This window comes from Anopheles stephensi, unplaced genomic scaffold, assembly GCF_013141755.1.
Source record: "Anopheles stephensi strain Indian unplaced genomic scaffold, UCI_ANSTEP_V1.0 ucontig24, whole genome shotgun sequence".
Classification (NCBI taxonomy): Eukaryota; Metazoa; Arthropoda; class Insecta; order Diptera; family Culicidae; genus Anopheles; species Anopheles stephensi.
In genome coordinates, this window is record NW_023405169.1 from 12501 (window position 1) to 20000 (window position 7500).

A 7500-nucleotide genomic window follows, 5' to 3' on the forward strand; every position below is an offset into this window, starting at 1 on the left:
AGCGAATGAAGGTTCCCTTGTACCTGTGCAGGCTGCTGAGGAGCTATCTCGATGGACGCATGCTGCAGTACGACACAGCGGAGGGAATCAAGACCGCTAGCATCTCGACTGGCGTTCCGCAGGGATCAGTACTTGGTCCCACCTTGTGGAACGCAATGTATGACGATGTCTTGACCCTCGCGTTACCTCCAGGAGCGGAAGTAATCGGTTTCGCGGATGACATCGCCCTCACCATCACCGGCGAATCCGTCGCGGAGATCGAGATGTTAGCGACCGACGCCGTAGGGCGTATCGACTCTTGGATGAGGACAGTGAAACTGCAGATAGCACATGCGAAGACTGAGTTTATCGTCATCAGCAGTCATAAACGGATCCAGAAGGCATTGAATTTGAATTGATCCAGAAGGATGAATTTCGGTTAAAAACAGTGAAAACAGCAAAATACGGCACACAAACATTGCGTCGAGCCCCGGTGCATGTGGCCGTGAAAGGTGCGTCTGTGGTGTTGTGAGTGCGTGCGAGTGAAGCACCCCCTTTCGGTGCGGTTGAAGGGGAGCCCGCAGCCGCAGTGTGGTGGAAGAAAATTCGGACAGGAGTGAAAAGAGTGCTGTGAACAATACCCCCAAAAAGTGGGAAAACATTCAGTGTAGTAACAGTGCTGAAAAGTGTGTGAAACTTGCAAGCATTTACCACGTGCTAAGGGCACATGAACTTAGCGCGTTAGGGCTTGTCAGTGTCGGTGAGTGAGTGTGAAATGTGTACGTGTTCTTCGACTGACAACTGGACAGTGGGCACAAAATCGGTCATCCCGGTTGTTGTCCAGGGAGAATCCCCCCCCCCCCCCTAGTGCCACCAGCGCCATCTATGGGGCACTAGCGAAAGTTCTTCCAAGGACACACACCAAAAGCTCCGCTCTGAGATTGAGCGCCATAAAGATTACAGCGCTGGGCAAAGCGACAAAAAGAGCAGCGTTAGCCATGTTGGAGGAGGCGAGTGATGGGTCGGTGGACGTAGAGGTCACCGAAACCATTAAACCGAAAAAGCGGAGGATGTCTCCGCGAGTAGTGACGACGCACCTGGATTTGTCGCCAGGAACGCTGTCGTCACTACGAAACTCGCCGGGGGCACCCAAGTCAGCCCCACGAAAAACTTTGGAGACACCAGGAGAGCAGGACACGGCAGCACGGAAGAGAACCGCCCCCGCCCCGACGCCGTCGCCAAGGAGATCGGTATTTTCCGAGATACTGTTACCAGCCGCATCGCCGTCGGCAGATGAAACCAGCGGCACTCACCCCTTGGTTCAACGAGCGAACCCGCCAGCAGAAACGCCGGAACACTAGACGCGTCTGAACGAGCGGATGATGGAAAAATTGGAGGTGATAACCTCAATGCTGGAGCAGAGTGAAGCGGAGAACGCGAGGTTCCGAGCGGAGCTAGAAATCTATCGCACGGGGGCTCGAACCGTGGTTCAGCTGGAGGATTCAGCGACTGGCGTGCGCTTGGACAGCCAAGCAATTTCCAAATCCGGGCACAGCAATAGGACACTCAGGCGCTCCAAGCAACGCGAGAGAGCCGAAGCACGCCAGTCGCAGGGTCCTACCCAGCATCGTCTGCTGGAGCTGCAGGAGCATCTGCGGAGGGAGATAGCAGAAGAAGAGGGGCAGGCAGTGAGGAGCGGGCATGGGCAGCGATCCCAGCCCCTGCAGCCGTACGACTTTCCGTCACCGGAAAGCAGGCGGCGGCAGCAACAGTCCTACCGAGATGCCCTGGTATCTGGATGGCAGGTTGCTGGATAGCGGCAAAAGGCCCAGCCTTCAGCCGCACCACAGCAGCGGCAACGGCCGTAACCTGCAGCGCAAACCCAACGCCCTGCACAGGCGAACCGGCGGGCCAGACGTCTCCTTTGCGGAGATGTATCGGCCCATCCGGACGAGCCCGGCCCTCCAGGATGTCCGGCAGTACATCCGCATAGGGAAGCGGACACCGAAGGGAAGCCTTTGGATGGAGCTGGCACGCAATGTGGACTCCGCGGCGTTGTGTCGCCGCATCCAGTCCACGCCAGGCGAGTTGGGATCCACCAAGGTCCTGACCGAGATGGCGAAGGTGGTCCTCAAGAATGTGGACAACCTCACGGAAGAAAAGACAATCCGGGTGGCGCTGAGGGCGGCACTCGCCAAGGAGCCAGCAGTGGCCTCGCTGCGGATTTTGGAGAGGGGTGACGCGACAAAACGGGCTCGGGTACGGTTACCGCGAGTGGAGGCGGAAGAACTGCTTACCAAAGACCGTCTGCTAATTGATTACTCCTCGTGCCGGCTGGAAGAGGCCCTCAGGCTGGAGGCGGCAAAGCGCCGTTGCTTCCGGTGCTTGGAGAGGGGGCACATGGCGGTGGACTGCGTCAGGCCCGATCGCAGCAACTGCTGCATCTGCTGCGGAGAATCTGGCCATCGGGCGGCCAACTGTACCAGTGCGGTTAGCTGCATCAGGTTGGATCACACCGCTTTGCAGCGCACGGCTGCAGTGGAGTGAACCTTTCCCCTCGCCGATAAGCATGTCAGTAGGGAGACAGCTTCAGGTCCTGCAGGCCAACACAAACAGGAGTCGGAGTGCGCAGGACCTGGCTCTCCACACAATGCGGACGGAGCGGGTGGACGCAACGGTGATCTGTGAGCTGTTTTCGGTTTCAGATGGCAACGCAAACTCGGTGGTGGACCGCGACAAGCTGGTGGCCATTGTCGTGAGCGGCTGCTCCCACCCGGTTCAGCGGATCTGAAGTACGAGCTTTCCCGGCATTGTGGCGGCAGACGTGGCAGGCGTCACCATCATAGCCTGGTACGCGTCGCCAAGCATCGGGGTCCCCCAGTTCGTAGAAATGCTGCAACGCATTGAAGTGCTCGCCTCAGGGCGCTCCCGAGTGTTGCTTGCAGGTGACTTCAACGGCTGACATAGCGCCTGGGGCAGCACTAGGACGAACACAAAGGGCGAGGAATTGCTACAGCTGGCGGAGGGTCTCGGGCTCGATGTCCTCAACATGGGGAGGGAAGTCACCTTCCTCGGGAACGGCGTCGCTCGCTCGAGTATTGTGGACGTCACCTTCGCCAGCACGACCAACAGCAGGCAGGACCTCATCGGGGATCCCGACAGGCAATGGAAGATGCTGGGAACGTATATCTACAGCGATCACCGGTACATTTGCTTCGAGGGAGGGGGAAAGGCCGGCGGCTACCAGCAGGTGCACAACAGGAACAGAAGCAGCACCAGCAGTGCGAGCAGCGGGCAGACGCTGGCGGGCAAAGGAGTTCAGCCGGGAGCTGTTCGACATCGTGCAGTGGGCAGCCAATTTCGAGGAGGAGGCCACGAATCCTGAGGGCCTGACTCGAGCCCTGAGGCGGGCATGCAGCGAAACCATGGCGGAGGTTTCCCCGTCAGTTGGCCACACTGGTAGACCGGCGTACTGGTGGACACCAGAGATTGGCCGGTTACGGGAGGAATGCCGCCTGGCTTGGGAACGCTACAGCAGAGTTCCGACTAGCGACACGGCAGCCCGCAGAACAGCTTCTGCACGGCACCAGGAGGCCCACCAGCTGCTGACAGCTGAGATCCGGGCCAGCAAGCGGGACCGGTATAACGAGTTTCTGCAACACCTGGAGGATGACGAGACGGGTAGGTGGCAGGGGGAGCTCCTGTGACGGCTCGGAGGGAGCCGCGTCGCACAAGAACGCGATCCGGCCGTTCTGCAGCGCATTGTGGACGCGCTGTGCCCGAACCAACCCCCTGTTGCCTGGCCTGACATCGAACCGGACGGCGTCAACATCAGGCCAGTGACAGAGCAGGAGTTGCTCGACATCGCGGCTGGCCTGAACCCTCCGAAGGCGCCCGGTTTGGATGGATTGCCGAACCTCGGGCGCATCCGACGACGTTCGTGAGGCTCCTCCAGGAGCAGATGAATGCTGGCCGCTTCCCGAGCAATAGAAAAAGGCCAAACTGTTGCTGCTCCCCAAACCAGGGAAACCACCGGGCGAGCCATCATCGGTGAGACCGGTGATGCTGCTGGACAGGCCCGGCAAGGTGTACGAGCGAGTACTGCTGAACCGCCTGAACGACCACATTGAGATGCCGACGGAGCCGCTCCTCTCCGAATTCCAGTTCCGCTTTCGGCGTGGTCGGTCAACACTCTAGGCGATTGGGCTGGTGATGGAGGCCGCCAGATCTGCGATGAGTTTCGGACGAACGAACAGGCGCGACAAGCGCTGCTTGCTTGTTGTTGCCCTTGACGTCCGTAACTCGTTCAATTCCGCAGACTGGCAGGCCATAGAATTGGCGCTGCAGAACAAAGCAGTGCCCTCAGGACTGCGCAGCATCCTGCAGGAGTACTTCTCGGACCGTGAGCTGACGTACGATACCAGCTACGGCCCGGTGACACGCCGAGTAACGGCAGGTGTTCCGCAGGGGTCCATTCTGGGTCCCAACTTGTGGAATATCCTGTACAACGGCGTGTTCGGAGTGCAGCTGCCGGAAGGTGCATCCGTCATCGACTTTGCTGACGACCTGGCAGTACTCGCCAAGGGGTGTACATCGGAGGAGGCGGCGGGTGTAGCGGAGGAAGCTGTAGCAGCGATTGCCGCCTGGATGGAGCAACATCGGTTGCAACTGGCCCCGAAAAAGACGGAGACCGTCCTCATCTCGAGTCTGCGCCGGGGCCACCCTGCGGTGCCCGTAATCATCAACGGAGTCGAGTTACGTTCGAAACCGGCGATACGCTACCTCAGGGTCATGCTTCACGACCACCTCTCGTGGAAGCCACACGTTGAGAAAGCCACTGCAAAGGCACTCCTTGTGGTGAAGCTGGCCACCGGCGTGAGATCTATCCACGCCGGACCGAGGATGGCTAAACGTCGGCTGCTAGCAGCAGTAGTGGACTCGGTGGTGAGATACGCGGCACCCATGTGCACGGAAGCGGTGAAGCTCCAGTGGTGCAGGCGGAAATTGGAGCAGCTGCAGCGACCTCTGGCGAAAGGTGTCGCTTAAACCTTGCGCACCGTCAGTTATGACACGGCGGTGGCACTGGCAGGATTGGTCCCGCTACACCTGCTGGTGGAAGAAATCGCGCGGTGCTACAGCCAACACCAACGGAAGTTGCAGAGGCGGGTGCTGATCGATAGGGAAGTCATCAAGCAGCTGGAGCATTTGGCCACCATCAGGCAGTGGCAGACATCGTGGGACCAGGATGCCGCTCATCCGACCGCAAACAGGTTCCGACGATGGGCTCACCGCGTTCTGCCGGATATAGCCAGCTGGGTAGGTAGGAAGCACGGCGAGGTGGACTTTTTCCGTAGCCAGGTGCTCTTCGGACATGGCTTCTTCCGGGAATACCTATACGCTATGGGTTTCACCTCTACCCCGACCTGCCCCTTCTGCGCCGCCAACATCGTAGATACGGCATAGCACGTGGTGTTCCACTGCCCGAGGTTCGCCGATACACGGGTGCAGTACCTGAAAGACGCGGACGGCGTCGTAATTTCCCCAGATGAGCTGGAGCATTTTCTGCTGTCGAGCCCGGAGCGAACGGCCACGGTAGCACGGCAGATCTGCAGCTTCCTGCAGCAAAGGTGGCTAGAACAGCAGGTTGCCAAAAACGCGGCCATCGCTGGTGGGATTGTTTCCGCCAATGAGCAGGCGGAACGCGTTCGACAACAGGCCCGCCGTGAAGCAAGAAACCAACCGCCGTGACCAACGGCGAAGACGCCGGCAACAGCAGACATCCGCCATCGGGGAAATGGTCACAGGCGCACAATATCGCCCGTCCAATCAGCAGCCGGGGCGGTCCGGTGGCCGAGGCGACAGCGGCGCCGGTCTTCACACGGCAGGGCCGGGGTTCAAATCCCATTCAGACCGCCTCCCCGTACGAAAGGCTGACTACTTTTCTACGGGTAAAATTAAGTCACAGAAAGCCAGAAATGGCAGGCCGAGACCTCTCGAGGTTGTAGTGCCACAGAAGAAGAAGAATCAGCAGCCGGAGATGCAACGTCCGATTCGGCCCGAACGAGTTCCGCCATCAGCCGAGGTATTACTTCGTCGTCGGCTAAGGTGGAACCAAAGGCAGCGGGAACACCGTGCCCAATTACGCACCGGTACATTGCCGCCATTGCGTTCAGGCCGAACACGAAGAAGCAGAGCACCGCCGACGGAGGAAGAGCTAGCCCGACGACGGGCAAACAGGCGGGAACGTGAACGTCTACGCCGCAACGGGAGAACCGATCGCCATCACGGTTCCATGTCGGCCGACGCCGCCATCGCATCCACGAACACTTCAACGCGCTGAGTGGGAGCGGTCTAGGCCGAAACGATCGGCTAGAGAGAGAGTGAGAGAGTGAGCGCGTGTGTAAGGTTCGTCTATTGCCGTTTACGTTTTGTGCGGATGTTCGTTCCGTCCAACCGTGAGCGGTAGAGTGTTCGCGTATTTATGTGTTTGCATGTTTCTGTGTGCATACTAAATGTTAGCGTAAGGAAAAATGGAGACTTGACGAACCGTGGGCACGCCCGTTTCGTTAGTATTGGGAGTTTAATTCGTGTTCGTCATTTTTTAATCTCGTATCAACGAAGAGATAGGCGGGGCTCCTTACTCATTGTAGCGGCCTTTCTCATTGTATGGGCCTTACTCATTGTAAGGCCGGCCTTCGTTGGGAAGGCCGTCGGCAATGGAGTTTGTTTATTTGTTATTTATTATTTGTTCATGCGCGTTTATTTATTCTTTGTTGTTCACGTGTTACATAAACCGTGACAAATTTTTGAGTTGTAATAAATAAACATATGGCAATAAAAAAAATGAAGTGGAGCTTGCGGCTTAATATGACTCAACACGGGAAAACTTACCAGGTCCGAACTTATCGAGGTAAGACAGATTGAGAGCTCTTTCTCAAATTTAAGGGTAGTGTTGCCTGGCCGTTCTTAGTTCGTGGAATGATTTGTCTGGTTAATTCCGATAACGAACGCGACTCAAACAAGCTAACTAGAACGCTGTCAGCAGTGTGCCTCCGGGCGCACCTGACGTTACGGGGCGGCGGCGCCTTCGCGGGCGGTCGTCGCACTAGTTTGCCCTGCTTAGCGGGACAACTTGTGTTTAGCAAGGTGAGAGTGAGCGATAACAGGTCCGTGATGCCCTTAGATGTTCTGGGCTGCACGCGTGCTACAATGTGGGCAGCAGCGTGTTCTCGCCAATAGGCGCCCCCATTCCGAGAGGAACGGGAAATCACCCGAATGCTCATTTAGTTGGGATTGGGGACTGCAACGGTCCCCATGAACCTGGAATTTCTAGTAAGTGCTAGTCATTAGCTAGCGCTGATTACGTCCCTGCCCTTTGTACACACCGCCCGTCGCTACTACCGATGGATTATTTAGTGAGGTCTCTGGAGGCATACCTTCCGCAGTTCCTTCGTGAGCTGCAGTTGGCACGGGCGAAGCTGACCGAACTTGATGATTTAGAGGAAGTAAAAGTCGTAACAA

At 57.7% G+C, this 7500-nt stretch overlaps 1 pseudogene; it reads left to right on the forward strand.

Annotated features, from left to right (window-relative positions):
- The first annotated feature begins 1680 nt into the window (after positions 1–1680).
- Positions 1681–7500, forward strand: part of LOC118516168 — a 10207-nt pseudogene continuing 4387 nt past the window's right edge.